A 22,312-nucleotide genomic window follows, 5' to 3' on the forward strand; every position below is an offset into this window, starting at 1 on the left:
ACATCAAACAAATTAGAAGGTGTAGCCAATTTAGAGAACATGATTTTCAGAAACATTAATTGGTGGAGTTTTGTTAGGAAGGTGCCATATCCACTAATTTCAGCAGTTTCTACTCCTGCAGACAGATACGTTTTCATTAAAAGCAACAATAAAACTAAGCTGTAATCTGCTCACTTATTCAGCATTAAACCACTGAAAAGATGGAAGAATCAAATTAAGAAATACAGTAAAATCAGAAGCCAGGCTTCCCACAAGTAATGTTAACATGTTTATACTTCACATGGTGTTATAGTAACTATTTACTCTATATTACTTTTCCTGGCAAATAAATGCATAAGTGTCTTCAATATTGGAGGTTTTACTTCTGAGCTGGAAATCTTAACTTTCACGTTTTTTGATTTTATACATACCTGTTAAAAAAATTCACCCCAACTTAGACCAAGAATAATAAGTTTCATCACAAAGTAAGAGGTCTACGAGAAACTAAGGAGAGCCTTACTCATCACAAAGTTTGATGAAAATACCGTTAATTTTTCCAAGCAAGAGTTACATCAACTGGTAAGTAGCAGCATCTTTAAAAGTCTCACAGTTTCACTACCACTATTCTTGCAGCTGTGAGCATCACAGTAGGAGGCTCTAGATCAGCCCAGCTACCCAGCCACGATATACTGTCAGTGAAAGTTACAGTACATTTACAGAAGCAGAAAGTACGTTAATGTCCTAAACGTTAATTATACTGACAGAAAGCTTCAGTTAGAAGCAGATTACCAAGTCCAGGCACACTAAATTTTTGTTTGCTGGTTTATAAGTATGCATGTTTGAAAAACATATCTAAGAGAAAAGACAAAAAGCAGTTTCATTTTACCCTTGTTAGTTTTCTGCCCACATTCTCAGATACTCTTTTCTAGTCTCCAAGACTGACTGTTTCATTTAAGGTTTGTATCAGTTATGGATTAAGCACTCTGTGTCCATGGAAATACACACATCAGGTACAGACAAGTTGTCATTTTATGATGCGCATGCACTGTTGTACCATTTATCAGGAAAATAAAGAGTCCTTAATACAACCATATGATTAATTACAAAAATCAGAGCTTCTGTCCTTCCAACCTTCCTCACTGGACTTCTTACAAGTTTATAAAGGTAAATGATAAAAAATGCATTTATCCTAGGAACTTCTTAATGGAAGTCTATCACTTTCCTGGAATGAATCACAGTCATGAAAATATTAAGAACAACAACAAAAAAGGAACACAGAAAAACAAGTGTGCTACCTGGTTCTGCAGGATGCGTTTTCTTTTTCTAGAATTAAAAAAAAATGAAAATAAGTATAGACATTATGCTAAAAATCATTAGGGTTCTTAAGCATCAGTAGGCAGCCCAGTAAAACAGGACTCCAAAGATGACTAAAAAGAGATGGTGTGTCTCTTGAGGAAGAAACTGTCTTGGAAGGCAATAGAAGGCAGAGAAATTACAGAACTTGAACAAAGCAGCAGTATGGACGGACCCGATGGTTTCCATCCTGCCATTCTTCTTGTGCGCCTGAGGAACAGCAGTCAGATGTCAAGCAAATTAATGACAACAAAAAAAGCAGTTGGATTTAGGTCTGGTAAAACAAACAGCTAAGATAGGTAGTTATTGAAGAGGATGGACACATCTATCATGGGGAACCACTCCTTCAAGAAACTCCACTGAAAAGCAGCAGATGACTGAAAGCAGGCCCCAGCTGCAAGCACAAACACACTTCAAGAGGTACCAACTAAAAACTGCAACTGGGAATTTATGAACCGAGTTTATATGCTAATATACAGTCTCCTACCACGTTCAGTCTCTGTAACCTCTTGCCAACAAACTTGAAAGAAGAAAGCCTGTATAACTTGCGAACGTTCCTGGGTTCAGTGGTGACGGCCAAGCTAAGAGTTGAAAGAAAGGCTGTGAAGCGGTAAGGAAAACAAGACAAATGACAAAAGGGAAGTACAATGATTCAAGTGACAAGAGAAGACAGGCTTAAGAAGGGGCCTGGTACCATGACTTATTTTAAGTAAATATGACTAGGAAATTCAATGAGAACATCAAGTTTCTGAAGTTTTCCCTGTGAAAGAAAATAGAAAAATACCACACTGTCTTATTACTATAAACATTACAGAGAACCATAAAATAGGGAACAGAAGCTGAAATTAAAGCAAAAGAGACCCTTTGTAAGAGTTTATGGTGGTTCTCTAGCAGTTATAAAAAAGTTAATTAAGCTCCAAAAAAGGGCGTCATTAAAGCAATTAAGAATCATTCATTTGGGGACACCAATGCCAATGAGATTCATGGCTTGGAGGTCTTAAAAATGATTTAAGTCTTGGACACAGCCCTGGAGATTTCCATTTATAAAAAAAAGAAACAGCGTACTCTCTGAGTCTTTATTGATGACCCAGGGAGCATGTCAGCATACATGATCTTAGAGAATTATGTCCAAAATATAAACGACAGCCTGGGTATAACACCTGAAGTAAACCAAAATTCTGAACTCTCCTCTTTTTGAGTTTGCAGTTTAACTTTATTCATTTTTCATAGTCCCCATGAAAGCATAACCACTTTGTAGCTCATGAGATGCAAGCGAAGTAATTGGTTTGCCTTTAAGACAGACATTAGAAGCAACCATATGCTATCACCATCCTTGCCTGCTATTTGGGAGAAATCTTAGGACAAGACATTTGTGAAAATATACATGACAGTAACTACATACAGCTGAAGAGGGAATCACATACATTACCCTACCCTGTCTGCATTCTCACAACACACTTTCAAAAAATTAGCAGCACTTAATGGGTAGAGCTGGAACTCTACTAAACATAAGAAAAGCATGGAACTAAAAGCAGGAACTACACATAAGACAGATTTTAGACCTGATAAGGGTGACACCTCTCTTGACTTTTAATAGTGATGCCATTAGCATTTTAAGAAAGATACTCAGGAACACATAGACACTTTCAAAAGTCTTTGCAACATCAAAGCTAGACAGATCTTACTTAATGCCTTCAACAGATTTGGACTTGTGATTGTTTTTGTTGCAAATCCAGCCACAGTTGGAGAAGTAGGGTTTTTAAACAAATTACAACACGAATTTTATGTAGCCTGTCATCTTCCCCTCATCCTGCCCTATCCACATAAGACAAGCTGTGCAAGAGACATAGGAGTCCTAAGCCTCCTATCCTGGTTCTGAACCACCACGTGAGATGTGTTAGTTCTCCCTTAGGTATGACCAAGGAACAATGACCCGCATTCAAAACAATAAAGTGACACCCAATCCCATTAAATGATCAGATCAAGGCAGCTCTCGGGTTTTCAGGACACAGTTAGATGCTGAGGTAAAACTTGCCCAAGCAATTTTGCCAGGGAATGATGCCAGGGAACTGCAAGAGTGGTTCTTCAAAGTACCTGAATGACTAGAGGCAGTACGGCGCTTTCATCAGATCTATCGGCAGATCGAGAAGTATGAAAGTGCCAGATGGTTACTGAACACCGAGCCCATGCACTCATTTTGGAGGAGTTTCAAGTCACCTTTGTTTGCTCACTGGCCAACACAACAAGAACTGAATTTACAATATAACCTTGAGAACTAGAATAAGTACAAATTATTAATAATGAGACATTTGCAAACACGGAGTACAAAAAAGAAAAAAAAACATCAAAAATAAAACAGTTGTGCACTCCATAAAAAATAAGGAACAACTGGAAGGAGGAATCAGCTGAGGGAAACAGTCATCGATTTATTGTTTCATTGGGCGTGACTGAAATGCAGATGGACGTTACAGACTGTAAAGGCAGATTTTCCTCTGGCCTGAAAGACACTCCACCCCACACTTCTGCATGCAAGTTTCCAGGTAAAGAATTTTCATCAGCAAATTATTAAAACTCCAAAGTAGCAAGAATTTAGTTTAATCTACATTCATTTGAGGACAGCCACTTGTTCACCCTGCATCCCACCCAGACTATGCAATTCTCTCTTCACAACTCAGTATAACCAGGAAGACTAACTTGGTTCCTGGTAATTCAACTGTAATTGTTTCTCTTCGGATGTTTCACAGCTGGAAGAGGAAAGGATACAGACAGGTGAACTCAGTTTTAGACTTTAAATCAGTTAACAGATGACGTGTTAGTAATAAGAGACATGAAACAGATATATTGCCTGTGACAGGAAATACTAATTCTGCATCTGGTCTTCAAAAAAAACCCCCCACAGTCCACTTTGCTGGAAATAAGAAGATAAGCAAAGCTTTGACTTGGGGTCAGGCCACAGGGTCAAACATACAAAGAGGACATAAATCAGAGATTGCTTCCAAAATTTACTTTCCAAAGCACAAGACAGTGACACCCAAGTGTTTATAAAACACACCAACACTGAAAAAAGCCAGGTACAAGGGCAATATATAGTAGCGTACAGACTCCAGCCAGGCAGAGACTTGCTGCCTGCTGCAGCGGTCAGTCCTACTCCCTGTCACCAGCCAAGCCTGGGGACCCAGCTCGACTCTTTTGGCTCCGACATCCACATTTTGCCTGCATCACACCTACGACAGGGCAGCTCCCTGGGACAGTGTGTAACTGGGAAGTTCCCCAGGACCCCGCACTACTGACCAAGCTGGGGACTCAGGGAGGCTGAGGTTAACACACCTCAGAGTACAGGCACCACAAACACTGCCTAGAAAATAATAATCATGCTTTAATGTAGTTATTAAATATACCTAATACTGGACTACAAAAAACTACAAGCAGTTTAATGCCTCCCTTTGTGACCTGTTTCAATACTTCACTATCATCACTGACAGGAACAGTAAAATCATATCACACTTGCAGGAAGGAGGGTGCTGGGTATAGGATATGAATGATCCAACTGTAATGAGGCTGCAGAAAGAGTCCTTGCATCAGGCCCTGTGCTGCACAGAGATGGGATGTCTTACCAAAAGTCTTCCTCCCTGGACCACAAGAAGCAGAGCCCACCCTTAGGCCATGGGCTCAGTGCTTAGGACAACCCAGTAGATGGTTACAAAAGCAGGAATTGAGCACAACATGCCAGTTCTTCAAAATCTACCTTCATCACAGGCATTTAATAACAACATTCTCGTGCTGCACACCACAATTTTGAGAAGCAGAGAAGGAAACAGCTTCATACACTGATGCAACTCTAGCTCAGAAACGGGCCATTTGAGGTAATTCTGTACAGAAATAAAAAAAAATACATAGGATCCCATAATTGTTTACTTTTGTCCTGGTTCAAGATAGAACAGAACTAATTTTCTTTTCAGTAATTTTACTTTTCAGTTAAGTCTCTTCTAACTAACGGCACTCTGAAGTTAACGGCATATTTTTCAAACCACTGTCTGCTGAGTGATAAGGTCTCATGTTTATAGTTAATACCAAGGACGGTATGCAGAGAGGCTCTTGCTTATACTTATTCCCGTAACAATCAACGTCAGCTAATTTTGTTACATACCAAGTTGGAAGGTCAGAAGCAGGAAAACGTAGAGGGTTCGCACCTGTAGGGAGGAGCAGACAGGACAGGTGACACAAAACTGACCAACACGGTATTCCATCCCATCTGCATCATGCTCGTATAAAAGCTAAGGGATCAAAGGATTCAGGCTCTTTCTTCAATGGCTGGCATCTGAGGAGGACTCTGTTCCTCTGCTTTTGATCCCAATCTGCACACTCCTGAATACAGATCCCATCCATCACTGAGTCCAGACTGGGACTTTCCCAGACCTGCCAGTGACATGATCGTCACCCTTGGGAGCTCAATATTGGTTTTGTATGTATTTGTATTTATTTATTTATTTTTGTATTAGTAGTATTATATTTTCTTTTTAGTTTTACTTTCATGTTTCATTAGAGTAGTTTAGTTTCTTTTCAACCCATAAGCCTTTCTCCCTTATTCTCTCTCCCTTCTCTTGTGGGAAGGGAGAGAGGTAAAAGAGAGCATCTGTCATTCACTTAACGTCCAGCCCAGCCTAAACCATGACAACTTCTCTTTGTTTAAAGCTAGTTATCAAAATCTGGTTATTGTTTAAAAGATTTTAATAAAAATACAAATTATTACTACCCAAAATTCCAGTGCAGTGCTACAGCACTTCCACACCCCAGAGAAAGTGAATCCAGGCAACTGCTCTGCTCCACATAGCGGGAAGCTGGCAAACACAGACAAGGGGCAAGCAGCCAAACCTACTACTAATGCTAAGAGCAGTATAAATCAACAGTTTGAATCAGAAGGTTTTACACTTCCTTTCTGAGGACTTAGCCACTTACTGCTTCTTTTATAAACATTTATCAACCTTGTATCAGGTCACTATGGGAAGGCATGAAAGCAGCAACAGTTTGACCTTGATTTGGGACACTTTTTTTGCCAAATGTCAAACCAGGAGTGGAGCTTAAGAGACTATATTCTCACACTGTTCTGACAGCTCAAACATAAACTTATGACACTTTCCTTATACCTTATAAATAAAAATATCAAGCAAGACGTGAAGCAGTCACATCACATCACTAGATGCAGGATGAAAAGCCACAGACAGATGATAGGGCTTTTCCATGGGTTGCCACATGCATAGTTTTCCTTTGATAACTCTTATCCTCATTTAACAGCACTGAGGTCAGGGAAGAAGGAAAGAGCATAAAATGTTTTTTAAAAAGCTTTCAAAATAGGAATGGAATTCATAAAGTAGACAGTTATTTCACAGCAGCAGTCAGAAAGGAAGAGATAGGACACATGGGAGGTCGCAACTTGCCAGTTGCACATCATTGGTCCATAAAGCAACATCTCTTTTCTACCCTGAAGCCAAAGGGCAACTAAGAGCTCACCCTACCCCGTCACTCATTCTGCAACTACCTAGCAATTCTTTTTTTAAATAATAGAGATGGACCACTAACACTTGCACTGCTTAATCTTTGGAATTTCAAATGATCCCACAACTAAGAGAATAATGCTGATCATCTGGGTTACAAAAAGATCTCCAAAAATACTTGCAACATTTTTTTGTATATCAAAATACATATTTTTCACTGAAGGCACTCACATATTCCTAACAATGCGTATTTTGGTGATTCTACCAGACTAAATGTCACTATGGCATTTTCCCTTGTACAAGTTGATAACACTTGCTGTATCAGATACGCTGATGCTCCTGCAGAAAATTCTGTGCACCTTATCTACACAGATGGGCACCCAAACAAGTATTAAACCCCAAATATTGAATTTGAACATTCTCAATTGTAAGTTCAAATATATGAGGCATCTAAGAAGGCGCTTGTGTAACACACAAAATTAAGTATCAAAAGCACTAAAGACAAAAGGAACAAACTTTAAAATGAAGTCTAACATCTAAAGAGATTTCTACCTTGATCTTTATTGCACTGCTATCATTTCTTCTGCCGCATTTTCATACTGCATAAACAATGCATTCAAGTTTCCAGTTATTATGCTTGTGTGCTAACAAAAAAGGAGATACATTTTCAGAGGTGTGCCTCCTCAGACCCTCCTGAAGGGTTTCGCATGATGCAATTCAAGCAGAATGTTTCAATTTGCTTGCCACAAAAATAGGGAATGATTATTTTACTACACGTCAAAGAAAAAGTAGTATACCAAAAGTCATCATTTGGTCACTAACTATAAAAGTTACAATAAAATACGTGGGATGTAAACAGAATTTGATAGGCATACTTAAAACACATTTGACATTTTTCTCTCCTGTGTTTTTTTTGGTTTTGATGATCTTTATAATCTTTGTTCATTTTACATGAAAATAACCTAACTACGCAAGTTAACTTTTTAATCGAGCAAATTTCAAGCTCTTTTCAACATATGAAGAACTGTTGACAACAAACTTTCTTTGTATTGACACTACTTTAGCACTTACACTGCATAGCAATTTATTCGGGATGTTATAATTTGGTTCTGTGTGGGTGTCAACTGACTTGCTTCAAAGTCTGCTTCACATCTACAGTAGTTAATCAAGAAGAGGATGCAATTACATTAGTCACAGGGGCTGACTACAACATCTAAGGCTTTTGCACATCTCACTGTGGGAAGTTAGGACCTGCAATTCCACACATTGGAGGACTTCCCCTGAAAGCGATAAATATAATATTTCTTGTCTTTTGCCAGCACAAAACCAAGTTTTGTGAGGCAGACAGGTATCATTGGCAGGTCCTGGATCAGCAGACGAGCAGGCTTTCTGCTCTCCTCCCACATCCACAAGATCTTGGGCAGGAACAGCATTAAAGCAAAGCATCAATATACGAATGCTGAACACGAACTTTTTAACTTAAAATGACCTTTTATCCCTCGAGTTTGCACTCCTTGATGCAGTGCTAGACATGAAAATACAGACTAGTTTTCTAAGCCTTCACATTTGAAGGAAGTACTCCAGAAACAACTTCAAGATGCCAACACAGATGGCATCTAACTTACTTAATGTAATTTTTTTGTGAAGTACAACAGCCATAGCTTATGAACAGCATATTTCAGAGAAGCCTCTTATCTTGATTTACAGAACTTGCAAATTGATGGAAAATTCATTACATACCCTGTGTAAGTTGTTCCACGATTAATTATCCTAATTTAACTACCTTTGCTTTTGGTTCTAGGGTGACACGGAAGCTTAAGGGAAAATTACAGGCTTCGTAACAACTGTTTTCCCTGAGTTTGTTTAAACTCCTAATACAGTAGATTATCTGAAAGAGCCAAGAATTTCCCTATTCTTCCAGTTTACATATTTAACAGCACTTTTCCCAATTTTTTCAGTTTACATATTTAACACCAGGCCAAGGTGCTGGCACTGCAGAGCTAAACATGTGGGGAAGTGACTGCTGAGGAAGAGCAATAGGAAAGCCAGACGAGGCAAAGGGAGAGATTTCATGTTTTAGTATCTCCTAATGAATTAAAACAAGAATTGGCAAGCTTTCAAATATATTTATTTCATTGACTTGGATGTTTTCACATAAGAAAAAAAAATTTGGTCCTGTGGCCAGAGCTTATTTTAGCAACACCACAAGCCCTGGTTTTGGGTGGAATTTGGTTTTCTTGTCTCTAGGGAGTTAGTGGACTTTCAGGGGACCTCTCAGATTGCACTCCGGAGAGCGAGTTCCCATAAACAGCCACAAAGATCATGAGAGGGCTGGAGCACCTCTCCTACCAAGACAGGCTAAGAGAGTTGGGGTTGTTCAGCCTGGAAAAGAGAAGATTCCAGAGAGACCTTACGTCAGCCTTCCAGTGCCTAAAGAGGGCCAACAAGAAAGCTGGAGAGGGGCTTTTTACAAGGGAATGTAGTGATAGGATGAAGCGTAATGGCTTCAAACTAGAAAAGGGTAGATTTAGATTAGATATCAGGAAGAAATTTTTCACTCTGAGTAGTGAGATGCTGGAACAGGTTGCCCAGAGAAGTTGTGGATGCCCCATCCCTGGAAGTGTTCAAGGCCAGGCTGGATGGGGCTTTGAGCAGCCTGGTCTAGTGGGAGGTGTCCCTGCCCATGGCAGGGGGCTGGAACTAGGTTATCTTTAACATCCCTTCCAACACAAACCATTCTATGATTCTATGAATGTGATCACCTGCGGTCAGGAGGCCAAGGCAGCACTGGAAGGCTACAGCCATGGCATGGGGCCTAGGCTGGACAGTGGGCAGGCATGGGGGCTGAGGCAGGGGGGGGGAAACTCCGAGGGTCCCCAGCCCCAGGGATGGCCCCACACTGAGAAACAGAAGAAGAGCACATCCCTGTGAGCTTTTATGGTGGGGATCAAGAACGCATGGGGGGAGGTGAGTATTTTAATGCCCTCACAGAAAGGGAGATGCTCCCATCAATGTTTGAGGGTGGCAGGTTCCTCCCTCACCAGTGCATCCCCAGTCAGGAAGCTTTCTAGCCATGGAGGATAATTTTTGTTGAATAAAGCCTTAAGTTATTAATAAGAATGAAATCTCTTGACCTAGATTTTCTCCTAGCTTAAAAAAAAAAAATCCATATACACACACACCACAGCCTCCCCCTACAAACACTAACTTATTATACTCATCATACACCACAGCACTTCAAAACAGATATTTCACAATGAAAACAAAGAAAAAAAAAAAAGGTTTTCTTGCCCCTCCCTTACCCAGCTTTGTGTAAGAACATGAATACAGATGATGTTTGATTAAAACAGAAACCTGAACCCCAGGCTGAACGTATTTACTTTTCAAAAGCATTTTACAATTTGATTTTCTTCTTGCCTGCTGTGATAATTGATGAAAACTACACAGGGATTAAAATGAGCACAGGTGTGTGTCTACACAGTTCAAAGATATTTGATCCCAAATGAAAATAATAAAAAAAAAGCTTGAGTATTTTTAGGAATGGATTTAACACAGCCTAACCAAATAAGCCTAGATTAAAAGTAGGATTTTACAGTCCAGACTTCATCTTACTGAAATTTGAAACTCATTTCATAATGTATCAGAAATTTTTGCAAGCGATACCTGATTTAAACTGGTATTAACAGCTCTCCATATCATAGGTGTCAGAGTGGATCCAGAGGAAAAATACGGCCACTAAAAGCAGTAAAGTGCACTAAAATACAAACAGGCATGTGTAACAACAGACAGTTGGCATTAAATCAACATTATTTTTAAATTTGTGAGAAGTAAAAGGAAAGTCCGTGAGCTGAGAATATTTTACTGCCAATATACAAGTCCGCACAAAACCCGTGCTTATTTTCTTTGCCAAATTTATACTGCTACAGCTGGATCACAACTTCCTTGCACTCGAGAGGTCAGGAACTGTTTGAAAAGAAATGCATGATACAGCTGATCTTTGTGCCAACTAATCATACCTAATGCAAAAAATGTGATTTCCCCATTTTTCTGTCGCAGCCTCCTTCAGCAAGTAACTAGCATGTTGCTAATCCCAAATTTGTTGCACTACTTTGTTAAACAGATTTAAAAGACAAATACACACAAATCACACAGGATAAAGAATTTATTCTGTGCTCAAGGCTTACTGCTGTGCTTCTACAAGAATCAAAAAACACAGCACTCAATTGTATAGAAAACAAATTAATTTGTCCCAAAGGCATGCCAACAGAAGACTACACTTACATAGGCCTTTTTATACAGCAGCTATTTTCTTGCCTAAACTATCTAAAACACTGCTCCTACAGTAACGCATATTCAATCTTTTTGAAACAGAATCCAGTATATTTTTAGGCCTCTCAATAATAACAGTAGGAGATTACAAATAGATGGATCAGAGACGGAAGAATTCCCTTCCCTCCCCTTCCCCATACAGGGGGGCTGCTCATGGCTCCCCTCTATGTGGGACACGAGGTAATTAGCAGTACCTCCAAACAAGCTTAATTTTCATTTAAGCATCTTTTTGATTAGTGAGAATGAGGGAATCCAGGCAATCATTTTGCAGAAACACATCACTGAAACTGCCAACATCTGAAATTTTCCAAGCAGCCCTGTAACTACGCTTACCTCCATGCATTTTCATGTGTGTCTTACCACAGACTTATATTTTTGTAGCATCCACTACAGTGGGTACTATTACAAATCTAAATTAACTGCATCTCTATGCAAAACTATCTTATTAACCTAGAGCTTTTGAAACCCCTGAAGCTTTGACTTTAGATTTTTTAGATTTTCACACCAACCCTCCAAAGTCTCACCAGAGCATCAAGCCCAATCTTTCAATAGACTGGTAAAGAAACTGAAATTAAGATATGACAACCTGGCAAAAAATTAACACACCACAAACATGCTTCTAATATCTTTTTCTTTAAGCAGAAAACCATCATTTGCCATTACTACACAATTAAAAAACATTTATTTTAAATTTCTTAGAACACCAAGAAACTGTTTTAATTAATGATGACAGATGATTTAAATAGCTCCCTAAATACAAAAATTTTGAAGCTAAACAAAAGGAACTGTAATGAGAAAACAGTCTTTTACCAACTTCTTGATCAATTAAACACATTGGTGAACAAGTTTAATTGTATGTTTTCATCTGGGCCAATATTAACCATAGATGAAGTTCAATTTGTGCACAACCACATTTAAAACTGCAGGGATCATAAGAAGTACAAAAAACAAGACCATCAAAAAAGTTATCAAATGATTTTTCACATTTCACAAAGTTCTGAAGGTCAGTTCAAGCCCTGGGGAAGACAGAACCTGTGGGTTTTTTATTATAGGATATCATTCTGTACATAAGAAACCGTATATATTTACAGTAGAGTTAAAAATTAACAAAAAGTAGACTAGGGCATTCATTGAAAACACGTTAAGACTTCAGATCCTAAATAATTCAGATACTTTGAAATAACCTAAATCTAAAATTGCAATCATTTTGTTTTAATTAACAGATAACCAATTCCTTTTACTGCAAGAATTTGCATAGCACATGGCTAATTACTACCCTGTGAAGAGTCTGGGAGAAGAAAAAAAAAAGGCAGCTAAATCTTAACATAGTTCATCAATACAATATAAATCTAAGTACCATTGTTAGTGCCTTTTTTCATTTTTTTGAGAACAAGTATAGATAAAAGCATGCTCTTTAACACACAGGCAACTAAACAGGAATAAGACTGTCAAGTGAATCTGCACAGGAAACCCAGGATTAGGGCTAAAACTCTATTCTAATCCTTCCGTCCACAGAGGGAGCAGTCTCCAGGCAGCATGTGGTCTGGGCATGCACCTGCAATACACAGGCAAGACTTAAAATACTTACAAAAAGATCAAGCTTTGTCTGAGAAAAGTTTCTTTTTGGCTTAGGAAGCAGTGTATCCGCCTCCTTCAAAAACAAGCAGCAATCACACACATCAGCTTGTCAGTGATTCTGCCAGAATGATACCTGTATGCGACACATGTACACTCAACCCATCATTTCTGGGAATGGACTTGACAGTGAGAAAAAAGCTCAAGAAAGCAGAAAAAAACCCTCTTGTTGCAAATATACCTAACAATTCAAGTTGACGCAGTCATACCAAACCACTACTCTGTGAACTTTGCATTACCTTTCTGTGAATTCCCAGATTGACTGATGAAGTCTAAGCACTTGGTAAAGGTTGTCACAAACTGAGGAAGAATCCTTCAAACACAATAGAATTCCCTTAACAATGAAATAATCTTAGAAGATAGTATCTTTTATCTGGTTCTGCAAAATGACTAGTAGAAGAGCAAGGTTCATGTTTAAATACCATCTTCTTTTGCCTCACACAATCTTTTCTGATACTTTTATACTACGACATGAAGCAAAGTCACATTAGGTGCTACAGCAGGAAGCTTCCAGCTGGGCTGGGGACCTCAGGAGTTCCTGCTATCTCTAACTGGGAGCTCTGCTGGTGCACCTGGGAGCTAAATGAATGTCAGCCATTTAGAAGTCTGTGGACCCATTTTGTTTCATGGAAAGATTGGTCCACTTTTTAAAAGTGCGTGGGGAGGGGTTTCTAAATCCTGTGATTATAGGTTTGGCATAGAGTGCAATAAAAATGGAGAACCACAGAGAAGGATATGCTTTCCAATGCAGCAGCTTTGAGAAGTCTCCATTTTTCCATTGAGACTGAAACTACTGCTGTCAGTCCTAAGCCATTTTGTCATAAAAGTTTAAATACCAAAGCAGCAAGAGACTTTTTGCTTACATTTGGTGCTGCTTCTCTTAAAGCAGAGTGGAATTTAATTTAGCGAGGTTTATCCATGCACCGGGTTCAACTCGTACCCCATTTGTAGCCAACACTGACAATAATAAAACCACAATTTAAAATGGGGAAGTGGAAATGTTTGCAGGCTATTTTCTGACCCTTCCCCCTCAAGCATACATGACAAGCCAACTGACATCAGAACTGGCTTAATACCACTTCAGGCAAGAAAAGTACCTAGTGGTAGAATATGAAGAGCCAGCTGCAGTCCACCAACAGATGCATCACAGAGCAACGGAGAACTAACTTACTTGTTTCCATACACCATACACATGCTTGTTTGTTCAAAATGAAGCTACAGGATCACCTTACCAAGTATAAAATAATAATGAACACCATAAAATTCTTTGTAAGCAGTCAGACATCAGCTGCCATATTTGAGCTTTGAAGAAACTGTCACAGGCGAGTTAACAAGCTCCTAAAACCTGGCACTCGCTGAGCTGATACTACAAGATATTTGCAGAAATGAAATAGCACTTCAGCTTCCAAACTGAAGACTTTTACATAATTAAGATATGTAAATAGGCATAAACAAAAATAAAGCCAAAAAACATCTGTAAGAGACTATATCTGCAACCATTTTCCTACTCACAAAGCCACATCCTTGATTTCAACTTAGTAAGAGGAAAGGCTCAGATAGTTATTTTGTATCTGCTAATTTCTGAATATTATTACAGTATGTTGTTACTGACAATCAAGTACTAATACGAATGGCTATTTAGAAGTTCATGGTCATTATATAACTTACCCTTTTAAGTAGTTTACTGTATTAAATGCTAAACAGCTTTATCCTGCATTAAATTGAGCCAAAAATGCAACAGAGCATCTTCACTGCTATTCTCAGTTTTCCCTTTGAAAAGCAAACTCATTTTGTTCTATAAAGAGAATAAGGTCTCTAAAAGAAGACTAAATTCTTTCTTTCTCAAAGGCAAGCTCTGAAGAGATTGCATAAAAAAAAGATTTTATTCTTGGCTCAAATACGAACATTTGGGAATCGCTACTTTTCAGCAAGGACTCACCCACTTAAAGGCAGAAGAATTTATTTTGAAAAGCAGTGTGAAATTTCAGGAAAAAAAAAACCCACATGTATTTTGCACTTCCCAGCTTTTGGTAGTTCTCCAGATAAGACAAAAATCTCAAAATAACCTCTTCCCCATATAACTGATTTCTCATAGATGTTGCCAAGTTACCTTATACCACCAGCAAGAACTTCTACAAGAAGTAACTACTTCCAGACAAAGCAAGTCAGAGCAGAGACAGTAAGTGAACAGTAAAAGCATTTGAGGCATTTTAGGAGAGATACCCGAGAGAAGGACCTGGGGAATGGATCTCACCAGGCACTCACCTCACCCTGCCTTGTCACCAGTCTGTTCGGTGCCCTTCAGAAGATACAGGGGAGCAACACCATAGCTCAGGACTTACGGAGAACCTCTCCAAAGCCCAGGGCAGGAGATAAGTTTGAGCCCAGCCCCGCCGCTAAGGACTATGCTAAGGACTAACGGTCCTCAGAGGAGCAATGCTTCTTTGGATGCAGACCATGTACTGTAGTTGTTTCCCTGGATTCAGTTCAAACCAGCTGCAAAAAGGGAAAGCTCATCTAGAAGATTAGATCAGGTCCCTACAGAAACATTTAGGGCTTTCAAATAAAGAGTATTATTTGTACGTGCACACATGTGGACACCATCATGTTACAGCAAAAATACCAAGGGATGGGGAGGAGGATTCAATCTTTTTTCTCCAAGATGAGTCAAGACTACCTGCAGACATTCACATAACGTTTCATGAATGTTGAGAAATGCTGCAGGTCCCACGGTCAGTGGCGCAAATCATAAGCCAGAGCTCTCCTATCAACTCCTTTTCCCCATCTCATGCGTGCACATTTTCCTGGGAACAGTTTTTTGTATTCTCACAGTGTTTTATGTGAAGGGATTGCTACTTTCTATCTACGATGCAAAACCTTGACTGTGACCTACAAGTGCTCTGCACGGTTGGGCTCCTGGCACATCAGCCCTTGAAGCAGGCTGTGGCTCTCCTGTTGAGCATCCCTCACAAAACCAGAGGCAGGAAACACCAAAGGATCCTGGAGGGATGGCTAGGCAGACCGTATGGTCCAGCCCAGAGGCCAGCCATACCCCGATCCCCGGGGAGAGGCAGGCCAGGCCACGTACTGTGGGCTACTGCAGGAAGCCCGGACCTGGGGCACAGCAGGGAGCCACAGCGCTTTCCAGGGGCTGCCTCTTCTCAAGAGCATCGGCAGGCATGGCCATGAGGCGCAACCCGCTGCAAGGACAAGGCCAACGCACACGTCCTGCCATCGAGACCTTACGGAGGACCGCGGAAAGACTCTGCCCTGAGTGAGCACTCTGCCTCTTGCCTCACTGCAGACGTGTCTCCACAAGCTGCTTTTACAGCAGGGATGGAAAAGAAAAAAACCCAGCAAAACAGCATCAGATGGTGGCTATTTTGACAACTGCACTCCTTTCACAAATGACAGTCTCCAGCTGCAATAACCGCACTGGGCACTAGCTCATCTTCCCCCCCCCCCCCCCTTTTTTTATTTAAATACTCACACCCTGGAATGTATATAGGAATAAATTAAAGCACTTTTATTATATAGGTCAAGTCCTGACCTGTTCATCTACATACATTAGCATAAAGGTAAAAGTATTACAGACATCAAAAATGAAGCATTAATGGTTAGTTTAAATACATGTCCTAGAGATTGTTAGAAGGAAAAGAATTCTAAATGAAACAAAAAAATTAAGATAACAAAAGTAATAACTGAGAAAGTGAGGCACTACTTAAATTGAATCTTTTCCCCAAGAGGATTTTCCCTTGTGACTAGTTAGTTACATTTTACGAGCAGACAACATAATAAATGAGACATCTTCATTTTACATCACTGTACATTTCATACATATTCAGGATGAAGACTAACTATATAATTCAAGATAATTGAGATCAGTTTTGAAATATGCTTTAAATTTTCTGAAAGCGCTGTACACAGGTTTCCATGTAGAACACATCCCTTTTCTTCCCAAATCAGAAAAGAACTGGTTAAAACCAAAACCATCGTGTAATTGAGAACAATTAAGCAGGTATGATCTGTAGTTTCTCAGCAGGGGAAAGAAGTTCTCCTATGCTTCAAGCTGCCAAAGGCTGTGAAGTTGTGATCAAAGATATGATAATATTAAAAAAAGACAGACGCTGGACAGCAACCCAACGGCACACTCCCTGCTTTCTCAGGAGCCTCCAGAGGTACAAAGCCCATACTCCAGCATTGTAATTGCCTCCTCCATATCCTTACCCACCCATGCCTCTTCCTTATCCTTAGAGAACGCTCACTAGAAGTGCCAGTGAAGTTTGTAGGGCAGCGACCACAGTATTTCTTACATTCTCATTTATACTTTGGTTGATTGTCATGCCAATGAGCTAGTTGATCACGGATAGTAACTCTAAGAGCTGTTTGACTTGATGAACAAGATAAACGGAACGAAAGTGAGGTATATCTCATTGTCAGAGACCGCAATCTTTGCAAGTACAAAAAAAAAGTAAGTTCTGACATTGACTTTAGAAAAATCACAGCCTAGGAAGATCTACACAACTCTGTGTTACTCTGCAAAACAGCTTCAAATAAAGAAAAAAAGTTGCATCCACATGGCTATTCTACAGAGGAACAAGAGGATATTTTCTCCATTCCAACACAACACTTATTCTATTAACACTTAAAGTGAATTTTAAAAGTTTGGCATTCTACATATTGCCTAATAAGAAGGAAAAGGTATTAAGGAAACAATGGCGAATCCACTATTGCAACTCCAGAATTGTAATGTAAAAAGCACTAAGTGCAGAACTATTTTGTTGCTTCTCTCAGATCAGTATATTATGGTACCAAATTACACTTCACCAAAGGAGGACTTCACAGGGATTGCTAGCACTCCAGTCTGGTTCAACGTCGAAAACAGCTGACTTCATTTTCAAATATTAGATGACTTTCACAATTTGCACAAAGTTGAATGAAGTATTCCATGAAAGCAAGTCACACTGATTAAGGAACAGGTTTTGTTTCTCGTTAGAAATTCAGCTTTAAATTAGTGGAAGTTCTAAGCATGGGAAAGACATAGCAGAAAGACTGGAACCTCGCAGCAGCCAACTTTGCATTAGACAGTATCTGTATCACAACTGCCATAATACAAACTGTCTTCTTGCCTTCCTGTCTGACTCACACTGCAATTCCTTCAGGCTTAAACCACAGCAACGGGTGACATGCTACCAGCCTGCAGCACTGCAATACTAACCACGTCCACTCCTAGGCCACAGCACAATTATTAGGTGCAATACTGCCAGGGCTTTTCTGATACCAGTCTTTGTCCCTCCAGTCTCCACATTGTCCCACCTCAGCTGCAACACCTACAGGAAACAGAGTTTTCACGGAAAATGTTTTGGCCATGCAGCAAAACGGGAATGAAGGATACTGGGAGAGTGAGCATGGGGTCTATAGGGTGGGCAGCTCTTCCACTCCACAGCTTCACCGACTCCCTCTGACTAAAATATATAATATCATCCTGATGTTCAGCAGTAAAGAAAGCTTACCACCATTAGTAGGATTTGATTAGCACTGACCATAATGATAGCGCAGGAAGCAAATATGCCTCTCCACTCTCCAGCTGAGCAGTGCAGCCCACATGATGCAGTAGGAGATGGAGTGCTAGGATCCGATTTCATACTGGAGCACGGCACCTTATAAAAAGCCTTTTCAGCAACAGTCATCCAGAAGTAATATGGAAATCAAATTAGTTGATTGCAACAATCTAAACAGCATCATTTGATACCTTCACAGTAGCTCTTGGATAATGAGAGTTTAGAAGGAGAAATCCTATCTTTTATTAAACCCAACATAGCTGGAGGACAGGGCCTCTCCCTACAGCTTTTGCCTATTCCATTTTAGGCCAAGTAATGAAAACATTAATGCTGCTTAGCCAGCAAAGCACAAGTTAATTCAGCTTCTATCTCCCCAAAGCCTATAATTCTCTGGTCTAGTCTTCATGAAGAGCACTTTAAAAATGTTTCAAATATAACGTGAACAGCCATATAATCATCACTGTACGTGCTCCTTTATGGGTGGTAAGGATGCTACTCCAGAACGCAATGCAGAGGGCACCTCCCGGGCACCAGAAGGATGAGCAGATGTACCTATAAGGTTAAGGTATAAAAAGTCCAGGAAGCGACATGTGGGTTCACCATCATGCTATGTACAGCTCAGTCATGACGACACAGCTGTTTCATAGAATCACAGACTATTTCAAGTTGGAAGGGACCCATAAAGATCATCAACTCCAACTCCCTGCACCTCACAGGACTACCCAAAACTAAACCATGGCAAAGGGCATCGTCCAGATGCTCCTTGAACTCTAACAGGCTTGGTGCTGTGACCACTTCCCTGGGGAGCCTGTTCCAGTGACCGAGCACCCTCTCAGTGAAGAGCCTTTTCCTAATGCCCAGCCTGAACTTCCCCTGACGCAGCTTTATACCATTTTGTGTTCTATTGCTGGTCACCAGAGAGAGGAGATCAGCACCTCCTCCTTCACTGCCTCCCCTTGAGGAAATTGTAGGCCATCATGAGGTCACCCCTCAGCCTTCTCTTCTCCAAGCTAACAAAACCAAGTGACCTCAGCTGTTCCTCATAAGTCATGAGTGCAGAGTATCAAAATTACAGCGAATGTACAGGTTGTGAACACACCAAAGCCCAGCACATACTGTAAACATTCATGCAAGCATGGGCTTCAGGGACAGAGGCAACACAGAGTACAAACAGAGGAAGCATCAAGCAAAGTCCAACAGCTGCCTGAGACCTGATGAGATGCTATATGAGGTGCCACTGGATCCCAAGGAGGCCACAATACTCTAAATTCTCCATATAATGCTTACAAAGGTGTCCTCTAGGACAGTCCTATACCACTGTTTTAGTCCAGTGTCTGTTTTCCTACTCTACAGAAAATAAGCCCTTACCTCCTGGTGTTAAGGGAGGACTTATTTTTTCATTCATATTCAGCATTTACTTCGACAGTTTTCCTTCATCCTTGATCCCCCCAGCCCACATAATAACATAGGCGATTCCAACTAGTAGGCCACTGTCTTGATTTTGCATTTTTACTACATTTGGGAGAAAGTATGCTGCAAGAATTTTGTTCTATCTCATCGGCACTCCTGTTCTTTAATATAATTTCTGGATACAGCTCACGCAGACAAATTAGCAGGGTGATATTTCACATAGTTCTTGGTCTTTATGGTTCATTCTCTCACTTAGCTCGTGTTTGCTGTGAGTTGCCATATTCCTAGATCAGGAGAGGGTAATTCACACATCTGCTTACTGTAACAAAAATCAGAAAGGCCAGAAGGGAGCAGATGATTTTCTCATCTTAAAGAGCTTTGAAATATCTCATTTAAGTTCCGCTCCCAACACTGACAGTCCAAAGAACCTCCAAGAAAGGTACGCAGCAAGTTTTTATCTCAAATGCTACTAATTTTACATTTGCTGAGTGAAAACCATATGTCTATTTGTGTGCATTTCTGCAATTGCACTTTTTCATTCATTAAGATGAGAAATTACTTCTTTTATGCAATCTGCTACTATTCAGATAGCAAAACATTGTGATGTCTGGTAGCAAGCTTGCTGTTTTTGGCTTTAGGAGGTTTGGGGTTTTTTTCCCCCCGCCTCTTCCTGTGAGAGGAAAGCTTTTCCCAAAGGATTTAAGCGATTTCATAAAACAAATGTAAAAACAAAGACACTTTTGTTCAAGGACTGAAGGTTTTGTTTTAAGGGGGATGGAGAGGGAAGGAAGAGAGAAATGACACTGATCATCTTTCAATTAAACAGGAAAAAAAAGACGATATCTCATTCTTAAAATAGAAACTTTGTGATAGCACAAACTTACTATAATAAAAGGGTCCCCAGAAAAAAAAAATCAAGTTAAGATTTTTCTTTTCTTAAATATACAAGTTTTTTTTATTATAGTCACAAGTGAAGACCTCAAACTATTAAAGCAAAGATCAGAGGAGAACAACATTTTCTCTCCCCAAACATTTATACAAACGCATTGCAGAAATCTCAAATGTTGCAGAATTTAGATTCTAGTTTCCAATTAACAGATATTAATTAATGGAATTAACTGACTTATGGGCAAGTCCCTACATATTGCATCAAGTTTTATTATGTAAAAAAGAAGTCCGACAGCCCCAAGTGATCTTCAGTGAGAAAATAACATCTATCCAAATGGAGCAAAAGCAATCCATGAAGTCCCATTCACACTGCCTACCATTTAAATTCATTCAGCATCATCACTCACTGCAATTATCATTCAACAGCCAAAACTAACACACTGGGAGAACTCAATAGCAATATACTTCAGTAATATCATAGCTCAGAAAGGCAAAACAACACAGACAATAAGAATCTCGCAATTAAATACAACATGCAAGTGAAATCTATCACATTTTAACTACTTGTACTTACATGACTGATTTACAAACGTTAGTATTAAATTCAATTTTTTCTAAATGTAGTCTTGAAGTACATGCATGCATGGGAAGTGACAAGATTTCTTTTAATTAAGAGATTAAAAAACAGGTCTAATACCATTGGGGGTAGACAGGAGGAGAAATAACATTCTGTCAAATAGGTCACAGCAACATTACTTTTTATGTATATAAAATAAAGAACAAATAAAGCGTATATTATCATCATCTTCTCAAAAGTGCTCTACCCAACCATTACTTAAATGATTCTCTTCTATCCTAGTTTAGGCTGCACATATATATATGCACATATACACACAAGAAACAGTTTCATTTCTAATGGCCCCCTGACCTCCCAAATGGCAACATGCACAGATTAACTCCTCAAACAGAGAAAGACAACGTACAAAGGTCATTACAACTCCAAAGGTCTGGGTCCGCTCATGAATTTGGGTAGTTATTTAAAACATACTTGTCTAATACTATGTAGAGGTATTGGACAAAGAGGAAGACACTGCTACCAATGGTTCTTTCACAACAGAAGGACACTCCTTCAGCTCCTGTTTGCACAAAAAACCACCATGTGGAAACCTGAAAGTTAAACCACTGGAAAGCTGCAGAACAACCTTTCTTTCCCCATTCTTCTGCCCACAACTCTTCTCCTTTGCTTTGTTTTTTAACTATGCAAGACACCATGTAATTTACAAATGCTCAAATCTAAAAGGTTCTCCTTCAGTTTGGTCTAAGGTTCTGCTTTGTTCCTTCCCCGCTGTAACCCCTCCTCATTCAAAAAGTGCTTTTCTAAACAGTGCAACCCCAACCAGCTAATAGATATCCCACTGTTACAGCAATGAATAAAACATGAGATTTCCAATTTAATTTGGACACAAGGTAATGTGCATACTCAGTTCATGTGTAATATGTAAACTTTTCTCTTCCTTTCCACATTAACCAGATTGTCCATTCACAATCTTTCCATAATTCTCATTTTCTCAGTCACATTTTCTCTCCTGTATTCTTTCACATGTGCATGTTCCAAGTTTTACCTCCGTCTCTTATACCACTTGCTCCTTGCTGCAACCCATTTCT

At 39.6% G+C, this 22,312-nt stretch overlaps 1 protein-coding gene across 14 annotated transcripts in view; it reads right to left on the reverse strand.

The window, feature by feature from the left end:
* FAM110B (family with sequence similarity 110 member B) overlaps positions 1-22,312 on the reverse strand; it is a 114,692-nt gene that overhangs the window by 85,543 nt on the left and 6,837 nt on the right. For 5 of the 14 annotated variants that reach the window (XM_054190783.1, XM_054190785.1, XM_054190789.1 and 2 more), the window contains one exon: positions 5,480-5,522. The exons of 6 other annotated variants lie outside the window; for them this stretch is intronic. The gene's annotated coding sequence lies outside the window, so the exon portion shown is untranslated. 3 more of the 14 variants (XM_054190790.1, XM_054190792.1, XM_054190793.1) reach the window with 3 other exon arrangements.

The sequence above is a fragment of the Rissa tridactyla genome, chromosome 2 (genome assembly GCF_028500815.1).
Source record: "Rissa tridactyla isolate bRisTri1 chromosome 2, bRisTri1.patW.cur.20221130, whole genome shotgun sequence".
Taxonomy (NCBI): Eukaryota; Metazoa; Chordata; class Aves; order Charadriiformes; family Laridae; genus Rissa; species Rissa tridactyla.